The sequence below is a fragment of the Arachis hypogaea genome, chromosome 1 (genome assembly GCF_003086295.3).
Source record: "Arachis hypogaea cultivar Tifrunner chromosome 1, arahy.Tifrunner.gnm2.J5K5, whole genome shotgun sequence".
NCBI classification, from domain to species: domain Eukaryota; kingdom Viridiplantae; phylum Streptophyta; class Magnoliopsida; order Fabales; family Fabaceae; genus Arachis; species Arachis hypogaea.
In genome coordinates this window covers 111,309,969-111,323,644 of record NC_092036.1, presented here as the reverse complement: position 1 = coordinate 111,323,644, position 13,676 = coordinate 111,309,969, and the positions used below count along the sequence as shown (strand labels likewise).

General features: G+C 32.8%; 1 long non-coding RNA gene across 2 annotated transcripts; it reads left to right on the top strand.

The window, feature by feature from the left end:
* The first annotated feature begins 4,077 nt into the window (after positions 1-4,077).
* On the top strand, positions 4,078-13,047 carry LOC112710338 (uncharacterized). Of its 2 annotated transcripts, XR_011865926.1 has the most exons (5): positions 7,213-7,353; positions 9,460-9,582; positions 10,676-10,862; positions 11,465-11,526; positions 12,499-13,047. It is a non-coding gene; the product is annotated as an uncharacterized lncRNA (long non-coding RNA). The 2 variants fall into 2 exon arrangements; XR_011865928.1 differs by lacking the exon at positions 9,460-9,582 and having other exon boundaries at positions 4,078-7,353.
* The last annotated feature ends 629 nt before the right edge of the window (positions 13,048-13,676 follow it).

Here is a 13,676-nt window from a genome sequence, read left to right as displayed (position 1 = left end):
CACCACCGATTGATATCCTCCCTATGGCTCCGGGTAAGAGAGATGAGTTATAGTTACCACGGGATGTCCCAGATTGGAGACGACAGCTATCTTGTACACGAGATCAATGAAATGTCCCCACTCAATGCTCACAGCTGCACAATTCTGCCAGGGCGTGTCAACATGGATAATGTAATGATTGGAACAGCCCGTAGTGGCATGTACGTGCGTTGAGATGTCTACGACCATCCATCCACCGGCTCAACCTCCTTGATACTGAACACAGATGCCCTACGGTCACAATGGGTGACTCGTATTATCGGTAGACTCTCTCTGTTCTTCTCTATAGCTGCCAACAGCCGTTGTGAGTATATCTGTTCACCCTGTAATTGAGCATGTGCTTCGCGACTTTTGCACATGAATAACTGATGTAACCTCTCATACATAGCACTACCAATAGCAGCTACTGGAAGATTCTTCGTTCCCTTTAGCACCACATTTATACACTCCAATAGGTTTGTCGTCATGTGACTATACTGACGACCTTCATCACAATGTTGCAGCCGTAAATTTTTCCTAAAATGAAGAACCCAATCTACCATGTCATAGGATTGTGTGCCCAAAGTATCCAAGTACCAATCGCAGCCCTCCTTGCTTAGAATACGCTGCATTTATAAGAAACCTCTTACCCTCGACTGATTTGAACCGTGAATTGAAAGTTGAAGCCATGTGCCGGATGCAGTAAGCATGATATCCCGACGGAGGATGCCATCCACTGTGAGGTGCATTTAGGACAGCGCGAATGGCCTACAATCTATCTAATATGATAAGGATTCCAGGCTACAGAGTGACATGTTGTCTCAAATTCGAGAGCAAAAACGACCATGACTCTGTTGTCTTAGACTTAACTAATGTGAAAGCTATAGGAAGCATGTTGTTATTACCATCTTGAGCCATGACAATTAACAGCACGCCCCCGTACTTTCTGTACAAGTGTGTCCCGTTCATAGATATAAAAGGCTTGCAATGCTTAAACGCCTCAATACATGGAGGCAGTGCCCAAAATACCTTATCAAACTGGCTTCACTCTCTGTCAATCATGTCCCTGTTGTAATAAGGATTAATAACGCATCCGTGAATCGTACCTGGGAGGCAGTCCTGCAAAGCTTGTAAGAGCGTAGGTAACCTATTGTACGACTCTTCCCAGTCACCATAGATCTAGCAATCACTTTCTACTTTGCCATCCACACTTTTTGATATGAGGGCTTGAAATGGTAACTCTGATGTACCGTAGTTTGCAACACCGGGATAGACACTAACGGGTCAGTCTTTATCATAGGTAATACGACTTTGCAAATCAAACTACTATGTAGCTGAGCATGCTCCTAAGACATGGTTGGTACCAAATAGGTGTGTGCTCCACCAAATTTACGCACTTCCCTACAACTTACTCATGGATGTCAACATTTAGTAAAACACAAAATTAACGTAATAGACTTTAATGCATCCAAAATAAATCGTAACATGTACTAGTAATTCAAGTTCTGGCGTAGTGCCACACGAAGACTCCATGGACAACCGTTGGTGAATTGCTTGCAATGATAGTGGTATTTAAGCCTATCTGACTCCAAAATTATGTACTCTGCATTTTGTCGAATACTATAGTTTTTCACCATTATTAGAATTGCATCACGGTTCCTATGCTTATGGCCAACTCGAAATTCTATCCCACTATCCGTATTGTAATCCTCCCAGTCACTAGCATTCAAATGATCGTCTGACTGCATTGCGTCCAAATTCAAAGTGTGATAATGACTAGAAACTTCTGACAATTGAAGAATAGCCAAAGGGGGAGGCAGGAAAAACTGACCAATACCGCCGGTGAAATTCTCCGGCACATACTCATCAGCGGAAGCAGCATCACCAGATGACTCGGACGAGGCAACATTAGTTGAATCACCCTCACTGTCGTACTCGTTGGCACTATCATGAGGCTAGGCATAGTGGATCAGTGTAGCCTCCAGCGGGTCAACTTCAAGACTCGAAGGAGACGGTTCACCACCAACTACCATGTTGCGGACCGCAGCATACAACTCCATCACTTGTTATGGCATTAGCCGTGCATGTACGTCAAACATTATCCTCACATGATGATTTCCATCAATCTAAAATAACATATTGATAAATCCACCATTCAGAAGCGCGTTTAGAAATCTATATGCAACTCACCTAATTTCTTTGGTACCTATTCCCCCCATATTGCTCAGCATGACTGTCTTTAGTACATGTAGGGTATCAATCTGGTTGGTGTGCAACATGACAGTCTTATCAGACTCAAAAATCACTCCTTCATCACCGTGTTTGACTATCTCATTGGGATACATAACAATAAAAAAATTGATTATTCTCTATCAGAACAAAACGAAAAGAAGAGAAAGAAAAGATTGATTTGTGAATTGTGAGAGATGGTTGAGGGATGAGCTCTATAAATAGAGTTATTCTCCAATACATCTTGGGTGCAGAGACACCTAAACCATAATACACATATCCCAGATGCTGGGACCCAAATTACACCCTTGACTATATCTCAGAATCTGAGACACCAATTAGGAAGTAGTATTTATCTCGGGTGCTGAGACCCCTTTCTCAATCTTCACATATCTCGGGTGCTCAGTTCCGATCTCTATGGTAACACATATCCCGGGTACACCCAAGATATTAGGGGTGTACAAAAATTAACCAAAATGTGGTTAACCGATTAAAAAATCATAACCACATTTTGGTTAACCAATTTTATAAAACATTTTTAAAAACCATATCCATATTTTTTAAAATTGGTTATCCAAAACCAAATTAAAAAAATCAGTTTTTAACCGGTTAACCAAAACCAAAACCAAATTAAAAGAAAAACCTAATTTCAAAAATCACTATTCATCTCTTTGAACCTCACTATTCGCCGCTTCTCCTCTGTACGTCGCCGGCCGCCGTCAACAATTGTTCTTCTCTGCTTCTCGTCGGAGCTCGCTGGTGGTTCGTCGGACCTCTGCGTCTTCAAGTCTTCACTTTGATTTACGACTTTGTCTCTCTGCCTCGACCTCCTATTCTTGTACAGTAAGCTCCAGATTACAAGAAACGTTGAGGCTTATAAGGATGCGTTGCAAGGTTTGAACTCTCTTATTGGTTATGCTATTAAGGCAAACAATAACTTGAAGATTCTTGAGCATTTGAGGCACTTGGTTTGTGGTGCTGTGCTTATTAGTGGTAACGAGCTTAGGCTTGATCCTCGTGTTAGATTTGACCCCCACAAGGTTTGGATTCGATCCGAACTTGTTGCATTGGTTTCTCTGTGGTTTGAGCTTTTTTTTTTTGTTGAATGTGATTGTTTTTTGTATTTATGGATAACTTCGGTGTATCTTTAATGGGAATTAGATGATTTTGGAGGATTTGACATTGGGTGCACAGGAAGGTGTACTTATCAACATTGACAGCAAATTTGACTTGGAAAACATCGTTTCCACTGCAAGAATTGCTAGAAAGAGGGTCAAGGATTTGCTCTATTTTTTTCCTTCATTAGTATACTTCTGACTTCTTCATTTCAATGGACCCTGCTGTGAGTTTCGTCTTCAGTCAGTAATTTGGTTCCGTGGAATTGAATTAAAAATTAGTGCTTTGATTACAACAACAATTTGATCTGAGCTGAGATTTTCTACTTGCTCTTCAATTTTTAGTTTTGGATTTCGTGTCTCTGTATGTGTGTGATGCTTTCTCTCTACTGTGACTGAATTGATGTTATTATTGAATCGTGATTGCTGTTTATGTGAGAGTAAACTGTGATTTGTGCAAAAACTTTGTTACTCCCTTGTTTATCTTTGGCGATGGATTTAAAAGAATATAACTTTATTTGAAATGACCTATTTTTCAATATGCAGAGATTTTTACTTTTTGTTTTGGCCCTTTTGTGTTACTTGTGTGCCTGATTCCTAAACTGAATTATTGTGATAATGGATTGAAGCAAGTTTTTTTCTTACTGCACATGAAATTTTTTATTGGAGTTATTGAATTGGACAATTGTTTGAGGAATATATTCAATGTCACAGAGTGGTTTGCATTTAGTTTCTTGCATTTTTTTTTTCAACTTGCTTTTATGCCTCAGAAATCATGATATGATCTAAAAGAGATACTCAACTGATTTCTGCACTAGCAGCTCTCTGTTCTTAGTCCTAAGTTACCCTTTACTGGTAATTAGTGTTCTTATGTACTTTTATATGCTAAATATAGCCTTAATCGTCTTTTAGAACAACAAAAACAATAACAAGTTGTATTTGATTTGTCTCTTCTTTGTTGTGATATAGTATGATCTCTCATAAATATATACGATTTTGTGAATCATATGATTTATGCAAGGATCTCAGCCCGAGCTTCTGCATTTCGTTATTTCACTGTGTTGGATCTGTCATGAAACTAAATTACTTTTCATAGTTTTCTAGCCAAAGTCGTCTTTCTACGTTTTATAATTATTTTATTGTTTTTGTAACTCTGCTGTTCAATTTGACGTTTGCTTTTGGAATGCAGTGACTCATGAGAAAATATAACATTTCAATTTAATTTACAGCATCCCTAATGAGGGTGACCGACAAGAATTAGTATATTTAGATACATGTTAAGATTTTTCTCTGTTTTATTAAATATACATAAATATATGGAGGCTCTTGTTTATTTAAACTTCATCTATTCTTGAAAACTTAATCTTCTCCCCTTTGGACACTTGAAAGACTGGCCCAGTTTTATAAAACATCACCATGGAGGAATTGCCTGAAAATTTGGTGTAATTTTTCTTTTAATGTCTATGTTCGTAAGTGGGTTTATTTCTGCAAATACCCTACTTTATTGTATTACCAATTGACCTTTACATATTGGTTCCTTTTAGGTTTATGTTATATTTCGTACATACATGTTTGCAGATTTTATAGTGAGTCAAGAGAAGAGAGATTTTCATTCTAGTGTAGTTTATCTTATTGGAGTGAATGTATTTAATTTCAAGGGAATATTTCTAAGACACAAAATTTGTTGCTTTACCTTCATTCTAGACTCTAAATCTCTAAATGCTTGGTTTTTATATGGTATATATTCTGTGGGTTTTTAGAGCATCATTCTAATCATCTAATTTGTAAATTACTTTTCTCTCCCATATATTTGTTCCTTTTTTCCAGCTTCTATGCCTCAATCTGCAATTTAAATGTGATATCTTTAATTAGGAGCTTTATTTTAATAATTTCTGAAATTAGTTATTAAATCTAGCTAGTTTTTGCATTAGCACATATATTGTATATATTGTGAACATCAACATTTGTACACCCCTAGAATCGGTTTCAAATATATGTATATATTGTTTGAACTTTGCTTTGTACTTGACAACTTTGCTTTGTTGAAGTATTTAATAATTAGTTTTATGGCTTCTTATTCAAAATGAGGTAGCCGTTGTGATGTTTCCATGTCAGAGTCTGCAGAGCATTCGACTTCTACATTACCTCCTCTCCCAACTACATCATCTGAGTGCAAAAATTGATCAACAGTTTGGGACCACTTCAAGAGAATCCCTAATGATGAAAATAAGGCTCAATGTCAACACTATTTGAAAGTGATCAAGTGTGAGAACTGAACAAGTGCAATGAGATCACATTTAAAGATTTGCATAAGCAATCCCGGTTTAAATAGAGGCAAACGACAGAAAACAGGCACATCGCCTAGCTTAGAAACACAAGTGGGTAGGTTTGATGCAGAATATGCTCGGGAAAAATTGATATCAATGTTTGCTCGCGAGGAGCTTCCTTTTCGATTTGTAGAAAGTCAAGGTTTTAAAGAATATTCGGCGGCTTTGCAACCAGGATTCAACACTCTTTTATGTATTACATTGGCACGTGACATCTTGATGCTCTATGAAACAAAGAAGGTTCAACTTCAAAAATACTTTTCCAAATACGGAGGAAGAGTTTATCTTACAACTGATAACTAGAGTTTGTGTCAGAATATGGCGTATGTATGTTTGACTGTTCATTTCATTGATGTGGACTAAAAGTTGCAAAAGAAAATACTAAATTTTTGCCAAGTCACTGGCCACTCGGGAGAGATTATGGCTCAAAATGTTAAAGCTTGCTTGAATAGCTGGAAGTTGAACAAGATCTTGAGTTTGATCGTTGATAATGCATCGTCTAACGATGTAGGAGTTATGTATTTACAAAGAAGGCTGATTTCTTGGAAGAGTTCAGTTTTGAATAGAGAGTATCTCCATACGCGGTGTTGTGCGCATATTTTAAACCTGATTGTGAAGGATGGATTGAAGGGGATTGATGATTCAGTTGCCAAAATTAGAGATGCTGTGAAGTATGTTAGATCTTCAAATTCAAGATTAACTAGGTTCAAGGCATGTATTGCACAAGAGAATATTTCACATAAGAGTCTATTTTGCCTAGATGTTGAAATGCGATGGAACTCTACATACTTAATGTTAGTAACAGCCTTAAAGCATCAAAAAGCATTTGAGCTATTAGAGATGCAAGACAAAAAATTTGTTAAAGAATTAAACAAGGGAAGAGGGGTACCTTCAATTCAAGATTGGGATTATGCTAAGTCCGTCTTATCATTTTTAGAGATGTTTTACGATGCTACACTTCGCATATCTGGATCCTCTTATGTTACTAGTAACTTATACATGAAAGAAGTGTTTGCTCTTGGAAGGAGGATTCAACAATATCGTGATGATGATTATTTGAGCATAAGTCTTATGGAAAATAAGATAAAAGCAAAATATAACAAGTGTTAGGAAAATGCAAAAACTATTAACATGTTGTTAATTGCCGTAGTTCTAGATCCTTGCCATAAGTTGGATTATGTTGAGTGGTGCCTAGTTAATTATTTTGGTGCGGAAGTAGGTAGTGAATTGAAGACAAAGTTGTCTTCTTGTCTTCATTTACTTTATAATTTATATCAAGGTGCAGATGAAGGAAACCAACATGATACCCTCTCCCAACTGAGGGCAAGTGATAAAACCAAAGACATTTATGATATGGGGTTATATCGTTGATCAACCGGTTGTAACCCCAATCTTAAATCTGAGCTTGATCATTATTTGAATGAAGACTCTGAGTCAGATGATAAGCCTTTGGATATTCTAGGATGGTGGAAGGATAACTCAAATTGGTTTTCCGTCCTAGCAAATATGGCATGGGACATATTGGCTATACCAGTTTCAACAGTAGCTTCCGAGTCTGCTTTTCAACAGTAGCCCTTGTATGCACCGAAGATTGGCTTAAAGGAGACTTTTTTTTTCTTCTCTTGCACCTGAGAATTTCGAAGAGCTTGAAAAGGTCGAGCAAGGTAAATTAAATATTAAATGTCTCTTAAATATATCATATGATAATTTATCAATTTCCAATATCTATTTTATAGTTTTTCTCTATCAGTTAGCTTGAATATGGAACATGCTTAACACTTAATATTTCCTTAATTGAATATAGAGCATAATTTTATTTGTTGCTTAATTAGTAAAAAGAATCGGTGTGTTTGATTTACTTAGAAAATGTTTTAGTTTAACTTATATAGATTCAAATGATGAATAAAATTAATTAAATTATTCCATTAGTCTTTATAATTTTTTTAAATTTATAATTATAGTTTTCTTTTGTAGATTTGATTTTTATCAGAGAACATTACTTGTTCAGTGGGTCTAGGTTCAATTACGCTTGAGGATGACTAGAAAGTCTTGATTGTTTATGTTTTCTTTAGTTATGTTCTAAACACTTATATGGTAAAGATATTAGACTTGCTTTTCCATATATAATTAGACTTGCTTATGTTTATATTTATGCTTATGTTTATAATTGAAGGGTTTGATCCTAATGTGCCTTATACCTTCTTTGCTTTTGGTGTATGTGATGAGTGTTGCCACCAAAAGTTTAGAAAAGTAATTATTATTTACAATGGAAGAGATTTCATTATTTACAAATGTTACTTGTATTATTTAGAAAGAAAAAATTAATTTTTAGATTAAAAAAATTAATTTAAAAAAAGTAAAAATTTGGGTTTTTGTATGTAAAAAAATTCATTTTTGTGTAAAAACTAGTTTTTGGGTGTAAAAACCAAATTTTTGGTATAAAAACCAATTTTTTTTGTGTAAAAACCAATTTTTTGGATTAAAAGCCGATTTTTAAATGTAAAAATCGGTTTTGAATTTTATTAACGGGCTAACAACCGGTTTTATAATTTTAAACCAATTTGGTTAATTAACCAAGATTATATTTTTAGTTAACCAAAAAATTGGTTTGGTTTTTAGATTAACCAAACTATAAACACCCCTACAGGATATGTCTCGGCGTCGCTCGATCACAACACGGGGTCTCAGACGCTGAGATATGCTCAATTTTTAATATGACCCTCAGCATCCGAGGTATGTATGAGTACGCATTTTGTAAATACCTCACATTTTATGTATTTCTATAATTTATATATTTATTTAATTTAAATAAAAAAGATCCTAACTTTAAATCTATTAGATTAGATAAAGTTTCTAAGACATGTTAATTTTTGTCATTGTAAACACATTTTGTGGTGATATTGCTTTTCGAAAACTATTTCATTCACCCAGTTTTGGCAAGTGAATCCTATATTCCTTTTTGATAGTTAATAGCTGCTATATTGTTCACTTTTTGCTTGTTGTGTTAGTTGTTTCTTGTTGGTTTTATTAAACTTTTTGCTTTGCTGTTGGTTGCTGTGTTTTTCAAATCTTACTACTATGTTGCTAATTTGTTAAATTGTTAAGTTGCTAATTGTTGCTGTGTTAGTTGTTTCAACTCATGAATTAGCTTGGTCTCCTATTGAATCTGAAGATAATTTGCATGTTAATTTTTGTTGATTTCGAGCAATCTTTTAATTTTGTATTATTGCATTCATACTCTTATTCATACCAACTTTTGTTTCTTCAGTGATTTGAATGGGTAATTGAGATGTATATATCACCTTTCACTGTGGAGTTATTGGGTAATAGCTTAATATATTTATTGTAGAGTTTTATTGTTTTTGAAAAATACTGAACTACTAGAAGTACTATATACAAGGATGTCATTATTTGCACCTTCTTGAAAGCATGAATAGTTGGTGGTTGATTTTACTATATATCCTTGAAAATTGAAGAATGATTGTTTGTGGATAAGAATCTTTGTAAGATAGGGATTTAGATATTTCTATGTAGTAATGTAGTGTGCCTGTATGATCCATTTATGGAACTATTGTATCCATTGTTGCCGTACAAGTGACTACTTGAGATAGATCGCCTAAAATGTGTTTGAGTTTGGAAATTGATCAATAATCCATGCCAACGTCAATTAAATGGTCTAGGGAGATCGTATGTGTAAACCACGTTGTTAGTTGAATAATTTATTTATCTTGAAGGTGCCGATTTCTAATTGGTTAGATTTAAAACTACAGATTTGGCTTTTTCCTGGGGTCAGCATTGCTTTCTTGATGTAGCATAGACAACATATTCACTCTCATCTACTGAAGAGACGTGGCAGGCATTAAAACCTCAAATTGTAGGATGTTTAATGGTTGGTAAGATTGCTTCAAGACTTCAAAGTTAAAAATCATGATTCGGTAAAACTATTATGCTGACCTTGGTGTTCAAATAGAACTAATGCGTGATTTGTATGAGATCAAAGAAAAAAGTCATTCTTGTTTCTTGGTGAAGTTATGACGTCCAATGCTTATAACTGTGTGGGAGTTGTACTCCTGTTTGTCTATTTAATTCTGTAATGAAAATACTAAATTAAACAAGTCATGTACTGTGGTGTTCATTGAGGTCTGGGAAATTGCTATTGTAGTTGTCATGTGATCAGAGATGAGTTGAAGTATATTGTGTTATTGTACTTAACATATCATTGACCTAATGATTCAATTGGTTGAAAGGACTAAATATTGGATTAAGTTTTGAGTGTTGTGAGTACGAAAGTTTAGAATAACCGTGTTGGTCCTATATGGCAATTGAATTTGTTTTGAATGTTGAATGCTCTAATGTGATTCCCTTAATCTACTTAATGCTCAATATCCATTAAATTTGCACTTCATTCTCTTCTATAGGTATCTCTTCTGTATTAGATCAATTTTATTATAACACGATAGTATGTTAGGTGCAATTACTCAACTAAGATTGTATAGTCTCTTCTAATGTTGGTTATCTTTAGCTAGTTACTGGTGATAATACATTCATATTAGTACATTTTGATTTATTCTTTTGGCATTATCAGGCTTCTCCTTTTCTCATACGTTATTTTCTGAGGTGAGATCTTTTTTTAGTATAACTGGTAATATCAATTATATGGTTGTGATTTTATGCATTTAGTTGATTGGCTTCAGTTGAGTTGAGAGAACATGGCATGTTATAGATTTCATATTATTTAAATGGCCTTGTTATTTCATCAGTTCAATACACTTACAGCTCATCGTTATACAATACAAGAAAAGAGAGCTATTTTAACACCTTTTTTTAACAATCATAATTAAATGTAAAAATTAATATATATATTTAACAAATATTACAAATGTCAAATTATCATATTTGTTTTGATATTTAATTTGACCGTAAAGAATTATTTTTCATTTTTGACGGTCTTTATTTTTAACTTACCACATTCCTCTTCTTCTCTAGTCGACGACCCTGCTCCTCTTTTTCTCTTCTGTCAAATTTGGGATCAGCGGGCTCTTCTTCTTTCTTTGGCTCAGGCTTTCAGTTTTGGAGTCCACTACTTATTCTTTATATTCAAAATCTCAATTTACTCTTCAGTTTCAAGATCTCATCTCATTCTTCAGCTCTAAAATCAACCTGGTCTTGTTAGGTATTTCTTTTTCCTCTCTCAAAATTTGTTATTCTTTCATAAATCTGATTTAATTTATGTTTTGATGCTTCAAATTTTAAAATTTTTTATTCAAGCTTCTTATTACTAATACGTATTAAGGTAAGTTCAGATTCTCAGATATATTCCCTAATTTATATTTTTTGATTTGGCTTCTTATTGAGCTGTTCTATAATTCATACTTTTAATTTGTTCATTATATCTAATTGCTCTTGAATTTGTTCCTTATATCTGATTTGTGTAAATTGATCTGTAATTTTGGTAAAAAAATTTCTCTTTTTCATTTGATTTTTCTATTTTATTATTCATAGTAAAAAATGAGAGAAAGATAATTGTTACTTGGTGATGCAATGCTATTGTTTGTTCTATTTCAGAGTTCTATTCATTTTATGTTTTATCTAATTTGACTTCTAATCCTTCATTTTTTTTCTTTCTAATTTTTGCACACCATGTGTTTGTTCTTTTTCCTAAACCACAGGTTCATATCAAATAGGAGTATCTAGCTTTACTTTGAGAGTTTGAATTTCTATAATATATTAGTTTGCATTAGTGATATTGCTTATTTGCATAGTTGCTTAATGTAGGTCAATCAATTTTATCAATGACTTCCAAATTGCTATTAAAGAAATAAAGTCAACCAGTTGAGGCAAGTATTTTTTATTATTGAAACTTACTCTTTGTTAAACTTAAAGAATTTTTAGCATATTTATGATCACATTTGTTCCCTCAACTGTAATTTATGTGATATAATAAGAGTATACGATCACAATGTCACTACAATATAATGTAAAATATTAGGATTAGAATATTTTTCATGAATTATTTAAATAGTGTTCTATAACAAATAGGCTTCTACTTGTGCTCCTGTTACGCATTCTCTCTTTTCTGCTCTACCTCTTTGTCTCTGTTATTTTTTGTAATCAAATTTGTTGTTGTTGTTGCTGCAGTTAATTAGAGAAATTTTGCTATTTAAAAAAAACAGTAATATACTTCTTGTTTCAATGGAGAAGGTTATGTTAATTAGTAATTAACTCATCTTCAGTTAATAAGCGCAGCCGTGTTTTCTTTTCTTTTTTTAGTGTTCTTTTCTAGAAAATAGTAAATGATTAATTAATTTAAAGTATCACTCTAAATGTATTCAAAAGAAAAATTGTTTTAAAAATACAACAAATTTCTAATTCATTAAGCGGATCCTATTGATTAAGTGAGACTAAAGCTACATTTTCATGTCTGATAATAAAGCTAGAGTTACACGTTGATTTCGTAACTTTGTTCAAAAGAAAATGAATATGATTAAAAGCTATGGAAGGTAATATTCATTTTTATTTTTATGCTCATTTTAAGAGAAAAAAATCAGAATACATATATTTTTATGTTAATTAATTTTATTTCTTAACCGAAATTTAAGGACAATTTCATTACATTTAAGTGTGGTTTTGGTATTACCATGGTTCTCACACAAAATTATTCTCTGATTCTCACTACTTAGTCAAAAGTAATTTTAATGTTGAAATATTCTGGTGAATGTCGATATTTATATTTATGTTTTAAAAGTATTTTATATTTATGTTTACATATATTTTTATTGATTTTATTAGGTTGATTTGATCCCTTTTAGGATTTACTTAAGGAATTATCATCTCATGTAAATGAAGGAACATTAGAGATGAATGAACATGAAGTGATGGTAGAAATATTTGGACCTGAACAACATGGACGAGTTCGTGGTTATGGGGCTGGCGTGACACCTACACAGTTATGAGGTCCTAGATCATTCATATTTTCTTATCTCCAAACAAAACTTCAATGTGCAGAAAAAAATATGAAGACTCTAAAATAGAGGTGAAAGATTTAAAGAAAAAGGTAGAGCATATGGCAGGAATACTTGAGCAACTACTGGATGGAAGGTTGCCTATAATTCAAAGTGATAACAATCCTATCTCACTTTATTAATGCTCAAGACTTTGATGAGTTTATGTGTGATTCATATAGCACTATACAAAAAAGAACATTAATATGATATTATGATATTGAGTATTGGTTTTGGTACTTAGTGTTAATTGTTGTTGATATACTTGTCAAATGCTAAATAAGGAATGCTATTTGTACTAGTTTTGAATCATGATCAATGATCAAAATTATAAAGTTCTTGTTTGATTTTATGCAATGATTATGTATGATAAAGTGAAAGCATATTCATATTATAGTGGTAGAATTTTTGTTTTGTCTATTGTTATAGTAATTTTTATTTAAAAAATAAATAATAGGTGAAACCTTAACTTTTATAATAATGAATGTCAAAAAAATATGATTGAGTTTTTTTTTTATGGTAAAAAATTGTCAAAAAATATCCATGATATAGTATATTTCACGGTTAATAATTGTAAAAAATTGTTGTTGAGAATTTTTTATGGTCAATACGTGTCAAAATAAATAGTATTTTTTACGGTTAATATATATCACAAAAAATATATTCTCAAATTTTTCTAACATTATTTTTGACGGCCAATATTTTTTAAAATAAGATTAAGCTTTTTTGACAATTACTTATATGTTAAAAATACTATTTTTGACAAAACTTTTATTAACATATTTTCATAATTAAAATAGTATCAAAAATTATTTTTTTTGATGATTTTTAATTTTTTTTGACACATATAACCCTAAAAAATAATCTATATCGTTGTAGTGATAACGATTCTTAAAATTTAGTTCTTATGACTTGTTGTGCCTCTTGTATGATATTATGATGATAAATTTAACCCATCTGACTTTTTGCTACTAATTTTAAATTAT